The following is a 14033-nucleotide window of genomic DNA, read 5'->3' on the forward strand; positions in this document are numbered from 1 at the left end:
CTCCCTCCCTCCCTCCCTCCCTCCCTCCCTTTTCACGTGCATTTGCGTGTGCGTATAGGGGGTGCACACGTGTGCATGTGTGTTTTGCTGTTGATATTAGTAGTACATCTTGCAGCCAACTCTTGACTTGAATCAAGAAATGGTTTGCTTCAGAGCTCTACCTGCGTGGCTCAGCTGCGCAACACTCCTGACATTTATTCTTACTGTAATTTGTGGGAAAATATGCATAACATAAAATTTACTCTCTTAACCTCCCTTCCCAATTTTATTTGCACAAATTATCAATCTATTCTTCCACTGGTCATCAGCACAACCCAATACCATATTCAAACGGTGTGGAGTCATTACCCAGCCAGGTGTCATTACTCAGTAAGGTGTCCTTGCATATGTCTGGTACAAAGCCTCCCTTCCCTGTACCTTGGCACATGGAATTCATTTCAATTCCGCTTTGACTCAATCTCCTCTCCCTTCTGTTACCGACTTCATCAAAGGTTGCTATGTCTCATAAAGGATTAACCAGTGGGAAGTTGAGAAAGTTAATCCATCACCTTATTTGGCCAGTTTTAGTCACTGAATTCAGAGATTCACGCCATCTATTCCTGATTGATGGAGCCAGGCCTCCATAAAATGGGCAGCGGCCCTGGTTCTCACGGGCCCTGGAACTGGGTATTGACTTCTGCATGTGGAATCCCTCCCATCTGGTTCTGAACCCCACCAAACTCGGCAACCTCTGCACCCTGAGATTTTTCAGACATAGAGCTCTTTCGTGGGCCGTGCTTTCTTTGGGTAGTTTTACCCTTCCTTTGTGGAAAATTTGCTCACTAGCTGATCACTGGGTTCAACAGACAACATATCCTTTTCTGTCACCTCTGAGTGACAGAGTGAAAAGTCCTCATTGGGAAAGGATGATGGTGTGGTCAGGAGTGGATTCACTGCAGGACCTGAAAATAAAGTGAATAAGTTCCACTCTGTAATTCATCACCTTTCATATGTAGCAATAATACTGTAACACAACAATTACTTTAGCTTTCAATGTTAAATTATGGGAAGCATTTCATTCATTACAGATAATGAACCAGTAGTACAGCCGGCGGTAATGTCTTCCTTACACTAGGAATTGACTTCATTTCCTTCCTGTCCACATCAGAGTACAGCATTTGGTTGGTTGGTTTTATTTCCTTGCCGGAATCACTTGTAATGGTGGTGGTAGAACCAGGGAATTAAGACTTCCAGCTTCTGATGTGGGAATTCCACCTGGCTGTACTGACAATAATCTAGTATTATGCTTTTACCCAGAGAGATGTTTACCTCTTTACACACACCTGGAGAAACTGCAAGAAAACACAGAAGAGTCCAGAAGCACAGAATTACTGCAGAGACACAGACTGGTAGATTTTAAGTCTCGTCTCTTCCACAGATATCTGCAGAGACTATGTCCGTACCTCATTGCTGTGGACCAAGGGCATCGTCATACCATTTGCCCTTTCTACATCCTGTGTACAATATATTTATTAGCTATAATGAAGAAAATAGGAGATCAGTTCTCCTCAATGTTAGAGACCTTGGCAAACCTAAACTATTTTAAAAATAAATTGTCTTATAAATGGGAACTCACTGGCTGAGTCTTATAAAAAAGATAATAATGGCATGGCAGCAGAGACGACCAGTGTCCAGCAGATGTGCCTGAGTGTGCCTGTATGTGTGTGTGTGTGTGTGTCTGTGTCTGTGTGTGTCGAAACAAATGACACATAATGAGTTTGCTTGTTCTTTTTAGCGTCCTCTGAAATACCTGTGTATCTCTCAGTGGGAAAGCTACGGGAGCTGACCTCAGATGACTTCTTACAGCAATTCTGAGGCCCCGAGTGGGGGTTTTTACTCTGTCCTTTTTGAAATCATCCAGTTGGTGCATCTTTTCATGCACAACTGAGATGTAGAAAGAGCCTCAGCTCAGATAGTGCTTGTGCCTATCACACCCTAGCCATCATTTTTACTCTTCTTCAAAAGGAAGACCAGAAATGGACAAAAGATGGCCACTCTATAGAAAGTGTTCTACCATTCAGGGAGGGGAGGTATCTTTCCACTAGAAAATAGTTTCTGAATAGAATTCTGTCTCAGTAGTCAGTTGCTACACTTCAGTGCCCAAGGAAGACCTTTGTGTGTGGTAAGACAGCAGGTGATAGACATGTACCAACTCTAACATCAACACTGTACCATCTACCACGAGGTAGGTCCCAGCGGGAGGTAATCCTTGGGATCTGGTGAGTGCTTGGTCATCTGCAGTTCCTATGTGCTGAGGCTAAAGGAAACCAAGAAGTGGTTTATTTGTGGATTATATTCAAAACTACATTATCATTTTGTTGCATCTTTGTTGGCCTTTCTAGTTCAAGGTTGATTTGAGATGCATGAGCCTTGATACAGACATTTGAAAATTCTGAGACTCAATGAATCGTGGTGATCCAGAATCAGCAGGAAGGTCCTACAGGAGCAGCTTTGAGCTTGGTAGAAAGAGCCTTCTCAGGAGGCCAAGAGGAGACAGCCAGCTTTGGCTTGGACGACACTTTGAGAGATTTCTATCTGCTTCTATTCTGGGGATGTGTTGTCTCTACTGCCCTTTCCAGGTGTCCACTGGAGAAGTCATGGCTTGGAGTCGTGTCATAAGTGCCCAGGGACAATGGCAGGCTCACCCAGGGACTAGGGCCTGAGCCACACGTGTTTTTCAGGGTTTCATAGGTGGCTCTTGGAGCAGATATTCATAGAGTAGCTTTTAAAGAATCATGGCTGCTGGGATTAAAAAACATACTTGGTCATTAAAAATGACTAAATAAATGAATAAATAATTAAAACATTTAGTATCGCTAAAGAGGCATCAGCAAAAGAGCCCACTGTGTGCCTGAGTGACACATACAGCATAGTGGGTCTTCCAGATTTTTCTCTGTAATCATACACTGATCTCATAATGAATTCGACCTACCAGCCACATCTACATGTAAATACACATACACATATAAAGGCATGAATGAAATGAGTTAATTACAAACTGTGGGAAAATTACTGGACTGGCTTATCAATGCTATTAAACTATTTGAGGGCATTTTATATCTGTTATACGTGGTGATGAGCAGTGTTCTTTTTCTAGGATACGTTGCTATTAGCCTCTTGGTGATAAATGGCCTTGCCAATAAAATATTTTTTAAAATCCCCAATTAAAGCCCTTTCCTTTCTCGCCCTGTTTGGTTCACACCAGGTGGAGGATTGGTTCATCCCCGAGAGCTACTGGAGGCTCGGGGGCCCATGGGTGTGCAGCTCTGAGCACTGAGTAACTTCCCTGATCAATCCGAGTCCTGTGGCAAGATCCTCCCTTGATAGCACACACACTCAGATGTTTTGCTTGACGGATGTAAAAATGATTTGTCTCTCTGTTCTCACCTTGGGAATCCAGGGTGTTAGAATCCACAGATCCCTCCCCGTGTGGAATACACAGTGACACTTTCAGGGGAAGGACCTGACTCAGCTGCGCAGCTCTGTCGTGTGGCGAGACGTGGACTCGCTGGCCACAGGTTTATAGTTGTTGTTACAGCAACATTTGTTGTTTTAAGAAGTGTCTATGCTCACCTCCAGGTTCCCAGGCACCGTGACCGTCACTGGTCACAGCACCGAGGGATATGGCAGCAGTCCCTGCTCATGGGGAACTTGTGTCTCAGGTTTTTCTTTAAAGAAAATGTGCTTTCCTTTTAGAAAAAGATTTCTCCCATGCTTGTAGAATTAGATCAAAATGGATTCTGCCATCATATATAACTAAAATAACCAATGAAAAATAAACATATGTTAGCTCCAAAAAAATAAAAATTCAAATAACTTTAAAAAAAGAATATATATATATATATATATATATATATATATATATACACACACACACACACACACACACACATACACATTAATTTTCTAACTGACATGGCCTGAGGCAGGGGAAAAAAAAACCTTAAGAACATTCAGAACCTTGGAGAGCAGCCTCAAGGTCACGCTAGTCTTCTTACAGAACATGCACTTTTGATTCCTGAAAAGCTATTGATTCATTTGGGGAAAAAAAATACATTTATGATTTGTTTCTGAAAGGCACCATTGTTAATAAAATAGCATTTTCATATCACTAGTGCAGTTGCTTGTCCAAGCCGTTCCTATCAACTCTATCGTGCTGTCTTCCATCTGATCACCTGATGAAGGCTGCAGATGTTTGGTTTTTAATGAACTTCCTTCCAGTTTGAATTCCTGCTCTATCTGCCACAGAGCTCCTTGCATGAACCTAAACTGAATACATCTCATTTTCTTAGAACTTAGAAGACATGGCCAGCGTGGCCAAAGATGCGTCATGTATTTTCCATGGTGAAATGAGCAGGTAACACAGGGTAGGCAGGTGTGTTTGATAAGACAGGTGCAGTGAAGAATCAGCAAGACTGCTAGGACTCCTAAAATGTTACAAAGTGTTGGAGGAGCTCTTGGAGGAAGGAGATTTTGAGCTGGGCTCTTCGGTAAGGCTGTGATTGAGCCGTTTGGAAATTTAGTTTCACAGCTTCCTGGAATATGCTTCCAGGGAGGGACTTGTCACAATGACAAAAATGGGTGAGTCAAAGACTTCTGGGATTTTCCTGGTGATGTAGCTTGCAGACAGACCCAGGATGTAAACACCATCCCCTACTGCCTGTAACACAGGACCTTTGAAATTATTAAATAGGGTAGTGTGCATAGGTCACATGACTGAAACAAATTTGAATCTCTTTTTATTCATTAGTAAAACCCAACATGGGTTGACAGTCTACGTATAGATTCAGACTTAATGAAGAGGCAGGCACTGGATGGACCTGTGGATAGCTTGCTTCCCAGACCACTGCCAGTTTCTAGGAGAGTATGCATTTAAAAAAAAACATGGCTGAAAACAAATTATAATGTTTTTTCCAAATGTATCAATAACTTTTCATGAATCAGAATACGTGTATCCTCTAAGACCAGTGCTGATGGACCATGGAGCTGCTGTCCGAGGTCCTGAATTCATTGACTCTTCTCAGAGAGTGTCCTCTGTCACCTCACAGCTTCTCCCTCCCCCCACCCCAAACCTGGGTTTCTCTTTATTCTGTAAGAAGAGGAAAGTGATAGCTGGAATGAGCCCGTCCAGGCTCAGTGGTGTTTGATTTAGATCCACCTACAGCAGTGCCTCACGGTCCCTTCCCTTCTTCAATGCCAGTTCTGTATCCAAAACACCAAATCAAATATTTGTTGTGGATAGAAATAAATAAGATAAAATAATTCTTAAAATGACTGAAGGCATTCCAGGGTCCCTTCTGAGCCCATCCATTGGTATGTCTGTTCTCCATGATGAATGGAAATTACACTCATTATCAGCCCTCCCCTGCCCCCTGAAACATCTGACTCTTCACTAATGAGAAAACAGTTACGGTTCACCTACTGACTTGGCTTTACTATTTCTGAGAGTATTGCAAACATTTGGAGAGCAGCAGTCTTCCTTTTCATAGGAAGCAAAAGTCTTCTAAGGCTGTCTCCTTGCCCCTGGGATAAGCTGAATACAGAAGCCCTGTGATCAGAATGCAGGGCTGTCCTCAGGCAGGGCGAGGCTGTGCGAAGCTTGACTGCTGAACTCCCACAGCACCCTCCAGTGGCAGCTTCCAGCCCTGAGCTGCTGGCCTGCTGGGGACCTCAGCAGGGCTCTGCTGCTGCTGCTGGCTTGTTTTGCCTTGGCTTTTCTGTGCTCTTGTTCTGCACCTGGCTGAAGTCAGCAGGGGGCCATCAGCTTGCAAAGCTGTAAAGCTGGAGGAACAGGATCTGCACCTCGTTTCGCAGCAATGGGGAGGTTGTTGGTGTGGTCAGGTGGGAAGAGAGGCAGTTAGAAGAAAGAGTAGAAGAGAAATCCCAGAGACTGAGAAATATGTGTTGCTGTCTTTGCCTGATCAAGGCAGACAACAGACAGCACACCGTGTGCAAAGTCAAACAGGCTGCGGGGAGAGAGCACACTCTGGGGGCCTTTCCTGCTGGACTTTCCCAATCTCCAGTTCTGTGTAAGAGCTCCTGCACCATGGACAGTCCCTGTTGACTCTGCTTCATGGCCGGCCCCTGCTGGGATCATGTGAAATATGGGGTGGAACTCATCTTTCACTCAAAGGCCCTAAACATCAGATTGTGTTCCCTGTGTGCAATTCCAAAGTGAGGCATCATCTTGTGAAATGATGAAAACATGCCCGTGTGCTGAAAAGGAGGCTCTGCTCAGAGGGTCTGAGTGTCGAATTCTGTATGTGCTCATCTGGCTGGAATTTTTCTTATTGCTTTGTTCCTGTTCTGAGTAGGATCTCCAGAAGGCACTCTTGTCCCACCTGCCGCCCACTGGGGAGCCTTTCAAGCCTGCCACCTTGCGGCTCCGGCAGCCTGGTGGAGTGGGCTCTGAGACTGCTCTTCTGGCAACAGGTCAAGGTCAGCTTCACAGGGCCCTCAAGGGGAACCGGGTTGCATATCTGAAAGCACTTCCTGTGTGATGGGTGATGAATGCAAGGATCTTGTTTTTAAATAATGCATTCTCTTCTCCCACCTGCTGGATTCCTCCCCTCTCTGCCCTATTTGGGGCCATACTTCTTTGTGGCTTCTCTATTCTCATCACCTCTTGTATGTAAGAGACCTTTGAGCCTGAAAAACATTTTCCTCCAAATATTCTAGGTGAAGAAATGTGAAAAGTTAACAACCACAAAGATACAGTGAGTTTCCCCTCCCCCAGAATTAGGGACATTGGCCAACAAAATTCGGTGTAAAAGCTTAATGATTCATGTTTTAGATTATTAACTACAGGCAGCATAGCATTTTCTAGAGATTAGGAACTCATGAGAAGTTTCTGATTCCCCATGTAACAGTTTATATGAGCCTCTCAGGAGCCCTGTGCTGGGAAAGCCAATAGGATTAGCCTCCCTAACATCCTCATGCCCTCAATGAGAAAACCAAGGCTTAGTGACTTATTTAAAAAGCCAGGCATCCAGCTGTGTAATAGGGGTGCTTTTGTCATGTAACAATTCCTGCATGAAGAGGGCTGAAGCCAGTCTTAACTGGGGTGGCAGGGCTCTGGTTTCAGTTCAACTCCATGCTATTAGGGCTGTGGGTTTGCATCATTGCCAACACCTGCCCCATTTCCCATGGCCACAGAGAGGCTGCAGTGGCTCTGAGCATCAAGTCCTCACACAACTGTGTTAAGACAGGAAACAAAAGAAGATGTTGGGGAGGGAAGAGAGTCCTCACCCCATTACCACTCACTGTCTTTCAATGGGGAAGGAAAAAAATCTTCACAGTAGTCACCGGGGAAACTTTTCATTTTTCTTTAGTGGGAGAGAGAAAACAATTCTTAAAATGTCCTTCCCTTGAGGACAGAGGTTCTGTATTGGGTGGCAGACAAATGAGAGGGATATGGAGGAGCACCCAGGTAGCCCAGGAGGGGGTGGGTCATACCAGCAGGTGTGGGTGCTGAGTGAGGAATGTGTGGACCATGTTGCAGAGGCCTTTCACAGGGCTGCCCCTCTCTCTGCAGAGCAAAGCAAACCTTTGGTAATCTTGAAGGCGCTGCTTCAGGGACACCCTGCTTGGTCCCAGCAGGCAGCACAGTGCAGAGTCAGGGTTATTTTTAAATGGATGAGCGGTCGGAGCCATCCCTATAGAGCACTTCCGTCAAGCCTGAGAAGTTAGGTCCCACCATACCGTGAAGGGCAATGGAAAGAAGATGTGCTCCCTGAGCTGAGTCCCAGAGTTCCATGCTCTCCATGTCTGAGCTCTTTCCAGGAGCTTAGGGCCTTCTGCAGCCTCCTGCTCAAGGAGGACATTTGAACAAAACCAGAATTGCATTGAACTTGGTGATTTTTTTTTTCTCAAAGTTCAGTGACATCAGCTGGACATTGAAGAGTGTGAATCACTTCCTTCGAGTCTCCTCAGAGCTGCGGAAATTGGTTTAAGAAATTACATCTTTCCATTTTAATCAGGTATAGAATCTAATGGCTGGGTGTAGCTTGCCCCTGGGATGCTCTGCACCTCGGAGATGTCAGCCAGCATTTCTGATGACCGTTTTTGTCACATGGACACATCCAAGCAGGCTGCCTTCCAGGAAACCAGTAGCTGTGAGGGGGTTGGATGCCAAACCAGCACCCGTCCGAGTGTCCATGGAAGACCCCTCACAGCGTGAGCAGACACCTGAAGGACTGCGGTGAGCTCGGTCGCTTGCTTGAAGTCTCATGTTTCCTCTGAGAATACTCATGATTTCTGTATTCTCTCCCAGAGTCTAATCTGGATTTGATAATTTTATGTTATTTGAGCAAATTGTCTACTCAAGAAAGATGCTTAGGGATTTGAATATCTCAGTGGAGAAGCTCGGCATTCATGGAGGTCACAGTCAGCCATTTGCATCTCATTTTGAGTTGAACTCAGGCTATGGATGAAATCGGCATCCTGAGAGAGAGAAAGGAAGGAATCCTGAAAGGCAGGCATAAATAGGGCCTGCACTGCTTCATCTTCTACCCTGAGATGGCTGAGACATCCTTCAAAGTCCTTTGAAAGCATTAATTTATCCAACTTTCCTTGTGAAGATTGAAAAGGCTGTGTGCAAAGGATGTGATTTTGGTATTGTTGGGTATAAAGAGATGTAATGGCCGTGATTGTGGGTACAGTGCAGAGGATTGAGCTAATGGGCCCTAACAGGGACTCAAAGCACAATCCAGGGAACAAATGCGACCCACCTCATCCTACCGTAGCTGAGAGTCAATTTTGTTGTTGCTGTGGTTGAGGAGAAAGGCTGTTCAAATTGCAGGCTTATATGACTAATGGATTTATTTAGCCAACAGGCAATTTCTGTTTACCTGTCAAGCAAAATATAAATATAAGTAATTGTTAAGGGAATTACTTTTTTTGAGTTCCAAATTACTATGATTTGAAATGCAATTAGTGGTATAGACAAACCTATTTTCCCCTTTACAAGAAGGAAATTGTTCAGAAATGAGTAGAGTGGAGCTGATAGAGTTGCAGTCCTCGGTGAATTGAATTACCCAGAAGACACAAATGGGTGGCTTCGTTTCAATTTTATTGCTCCTAATATAATCTGTTTCCATCAATGAGAACCTACTGCTTCTCTTATCTGATGCACCCACGTACACAGGAGTTGGTCTAGCATTGACGTCTGTATTGGGTCATGAGGAAGTCAACATACAGCACATTTGGTCTACCAAGGTCAGGTCTGATACTCCATATGGAACATCTATCATGTGCAGGTTGATGTACAGCTATAAATAGTAAATATGCACTGTGGTCTAGAGAACATGTTGAAATTCAAGGAAAACTATCAAGACATCCAAAGTAGTATTGACCCATTGTTAATTCACAGGAATATTCCATGGAAATTTGGAGACTATCTTAAGGGATGGTGAAAAATTTTTAAAAATGGATTTTGTAATGAGCATTTTAATGTACTTTAAAGGGTAGACTTGGGAAAATTAGGTTCATAAAAGCCAGCTTTCAACTTAAATATGTTTATTAACTTCATTGATTTTTAATTAAGGACAGTTTTTTTTATTGCATGAAGCAATGATTCCAAAGCAGAAGCACTGAGGATTTTTTAATGAAATCAATTTTTGAAACTAAGCCTTTTCCCCCTTGCAGCTCTGCAGAGCTTTTCTGCCAAATTGCATACATTTTGGGAAGATGGAAAGGCTCTTTGCTAAGGCACAATATCAGAGTATCTCTGAGATAAGTACCACGATTGTGATATCTTAGCTCTCACCGTTTCTGTTTCTGCATTGACAGATCCCTTTTGGCCACTGCTGCTTCCTGAGGAGCCTTGAGCAGAACTCGGTGGTGGAGCAGCTGAGACAGCTGCACCCTTCTCTATTGTGGCCTTGAGTGAGCAGCTTCCACAGCCCCATGTCAGTGAGGCAAAGGCAGGGGGACTTCTTTTTGCATTTTTAGAAACCCCTCCCCCTGAGAAGGAGCCTTGTTAGGTACTCTACTATGTAAGCTGTTTCCTGAGAGGAGCAGGCATCAGAGATCTTCCAGGCGCCAGGAAATGGTGTAGAAAGTTGTTATAGTGCATTATTCTAGTACAGTGATGTGCCTCAGGATCACCTCAAAGTCTTGTTAAATACAGACCACCTGACCCCAGATGTGGTTCAGTGGGTGTGGGATGGAGCCCTGAAATGTGCATTCCTAAGTCCCCAGCTGAAGCTTAGGCTGCTGGTCCAGAAACAGCCCTGTGAAAGCCACAGCCTTGGTGGACTGAAAATGCTACCCAGTGCTCCTACAACAGAAGGCCGGGCGTGTACTGAATGCAGTTGTGATCCAGAGGTCTCTAGCAGGGTGTTTTTTTTTTTTTTGTAATAAAATCGGCAGTGCTGCAAATCTTCTAAACTGAGTAAGAAATTGAAGACTGCATCTATTCACAAAAGGAAAGCATTATCAGTCAGATCATTTATAACACCATCCTGGCTCACTGTGAGGAGTGCTGACTTGTGTGCTGTGTGAATATGAGTTCATTCTAGTTCATCATTTCACCCTTGGAACATAGCACAGTAACTGGCACATTTTTTGGCATTCAGGTATTTACTGAATATGCAAGTGAAGTGCTTATGGTAAACTCTGGCGATACCTATACCATCTTTCATACATGGATTCGCTTTTGTTCTAGTGAGTAATGATACCCACACAGAGTAAGACATCAGCCCCAAACACAAAGACCTGTACAATAAACATTTATTCCAAGACTTCTGTCCACTGTGGCTAGCTGGTCTGTACTGGGCTCAGCTAGTTGGCTGTGCTCTGTGTTTCCCAGCTACAAGAGATGGGTAGGTCCATGTCTGCTTCAGACATGTTGATTTGTAGGCTGGGCCACAGTGGCAGCAGCCAGCTGGACTTGTTCTCTTTGAATGAATCAGAGATAGCCAGGCTCCACACATATCTGCAAGGCCTCTGCTGGGTCATGTCCATGCATGTGTCATTGGCCAAAGTCAACCACAAGGTCAAGTTCAAAGTCCGTGTGTCAGGTCAGGACTCGTCTGAAGTGGGTGTGGGGTGAGTAAAGATTTGTTGAAAAATTGTCCCATCTGTCGTGGTTTTGAACATGGGAATAATAGCTTGCCTCAGAGATGGACCACAGAACCTAGATGCGTGCAGCTTGGGGGCAGAGTCAGATGCTGCATCCTGCTCCTGGCAGAGGCCGATGCCCAGACCCCCTCTTACACACCCGAAGAGGTGGCTTCTGTGTGCCCCAGTCAGCACAGTCACCCCAGCTTGCTTGTTTGGCTTCCCTGAAGGCGGGTCGTTGGCCAATCGCTGTTCACCCACACTATTCCAGCAGTACCTTAACTCAAAGGAGTCGCCATCCTTCTGACAATTCTTACAAGGGGTGAGGGGGTCCTTTTCAAGAGACCTTTTCAAATGTGGCCAAGTGAATGACCCAGAAGCCGTCTCTGCTTCTCCCACCCTGGCAGGCCTCAGAGGTGGCTTCAGATCCTGATGCTATGCCATCTCAGCGTCACTATGAGAGTGTAAAGGAAGCCGGCCTCCTCCACCCTCCTCACACCACACAGCCAGGGAATTTCTGGGAGGAGACACAAGAACCTGGATGGGGGAGGCCGGGCCTCATCTCACTTCATTTTGCTGTTTCTGGCAGGCCTCTCTTAGCAGGGTGGATGACCTCAGGCTCACACTCAGTCCTCCCTGGACCCTTGTCCCCAGGCACACTCTGTGTACCCCATATCCCCTCCCTTTCTTGTAACTGGTTTTTAATGAAGCTGGCTTCTCTGCAGGTAAGTGGGGATGAGCTGGCACAGCTGTTTCCTACTGTCCAGAGAACACCTGGCACCTGACCAGGCCCCACTAGTACACTGCTCCTTCCAAATGAAAACTTGAGAATCCCATGGGTGACATGATGCAGGTGCACCCTGGGGGCTGTCTGGGCCATTGCCATGCCTCCGCCTCTCTGAACTTCCTGCTGCTGACCAGGAGTGCTTGCCAAGGGTGCCAGAGAGAAGAAACACATTCTCCTTCTGGGCACAGCCACTGCCTCTGTTGAATAAAAAATTAGAGCAACAAAGTGTAGAGCCTCATTAATATGACTTTAACATCAAACGAAACATATTTAACTTAATCCACGGAAAGTGCATGGTCTGTAAAGGGCAAGGAGCTCTTGGGGCATCTCAGAGCAGATGTCAGGTCCCTTTGAATGTCACGGCTGCAAATTAAGACATTCAGAGAATGACAGGGTCATGTGCAGATGGTCCCAGGAACACACAGATATGCAGGCTCTGCTGCACCCCGAGGCCTGCAGCTCCCGAGAGCCCCAGAAGGCACCATGGGAGCCCTCTTTGTGTACACAGAAAATGGGAAAACACAGAGCTTGCTCCTCCTCCATTATTCGGATCATTTCTGAGGCATCTTGGATTGTAAAAAGTAGGATTTTATAGTTATTTTGACAGAAGCAAAGAATTTTTAGAGAAAAGAAAATGTCTAGCCTCCTGACACTGATTCCGAGAAAACGGGAAGGAAAAGCAAGAAGGGAAAGAGGAAAGTGAAGCAAGAGGTGGGGAGGAGGGGACGCGGGGTCCCAGAGCAAGAAGAGCACCCTCAGGGGAGTCCACACGGGCACGGGCTGAGGCAGTGGGTGGTCTGACCCACTTGGAATGAGCCTGGACACCTGGGTTGATTTCCTGCCTGTGTCAGTGCGCAAGCAGGGAGCACTGCACTAGTAAATGCAGAAAAACACACTACTGGGAGATGAAAGTTCACTGATTTTGAAGAAAGACTTTTTATTGAGTTAAAAGAAATGTTTTTCCTTAAAACTTATATTTAAGTAGCAAGTTAAAAAGCTCCAAATTAAGTCAGTTCATACCTTGTCTTTTTTTAAAAAGCCCATAATAATAATAATAATAATAATAATAATTCTGTGTGCGTGTGCGTGTGTGCTGGACTCTTCCTGTTTGAACATTTGTAAAGACGTCACATAACCCAGTCTCAAATTGGCAGTCACAAGATAAAGAACAAAACAAACAACAAACAAAAATCATTTGTTGAGAGTTACAGATTTTCAACATTGAGAATCTGCTTTGTGTATTTTCTCAAGCCACCCCAATACTTGCTTTCTCCCCATTCATACAAGGTCAAGGTGGTAATATCTACAAGATTTTGGAGCTGGTGTTGTAGGGAAGACCCTTCTTTGGAGTATGCTGCATTGGCCATTTATTTCTTCAAATATTAGTGTTAGGAAGACTAAAAATCTACACAGTCTGCTCTCTTTCCTCACCACCGAGAGAAAAAGAGAGTGAACTACAGCCGACAGCTCTCCCAGCCACAAGAAAACTCTTACCTAATACAAATCATGCTTGGGTTGCTGAAATCAGCCTTTGGTTCCCTGCATTGCTTAGCTAGCATGCAGGCCCCATGGCTCCCTGTGCTGTCATTTTTAAAATGACTACCTACCACGTTTTGCAACATCTGCCTAATTTCAATGACTTATCATATTTGTTTTGTAAATTGGTTCCAGGGAAAGTAAACACAGTCACATCTTTACCTAAGAAACTGGGAACTGAATCAAAACATGGGTCAGTGGGCCTTGTGTTTTAAGCAGTATTGAGGAATTAAAGTCTTGACATGAAGTAGTCCACAAAACAATTTCAAACACACTTTCTTAATACTAGTCCAATAAGCAGGAGTGAAAATCTGCTTCAGTACAGTAAATGGTCAGGGACAAGTTGAGAGGTGGGAAATAGCGACTGTTTCCTTCTGAGCCTGCACTCACACTGACAAGGGGCAAGAGTTAAGTGACTTGTGTCTCCTAAACATGAATGGCAGCCTTGCCTTTCTCTGCCTCCCTTCCCTCATTCTAAAGCACGAAACACAGTCTCTAAAGATGCTCTGGGATCTGTTTCAGTGTTTGAGACAAATTTGGATGTGCTGCTGCATAAATAAGATGCACATTCTCACACAATCTAGAACATTCCCTAGAATGCCCCGGGAGC

This window comes from Urocitellus parryii, chromosome 3 (assembly GCF_045843805.1).
Source record: "Urocitellus parryii isolate mUroPar1 chromosome 3, mUroPar1.hap1, whole genome shotgun sequence".
NCBI lineage: Eukaryota > Metazoa > Chordata > Mammalia > Rodentia > Sciuridae > Urocitellus > Urocitellus parryii.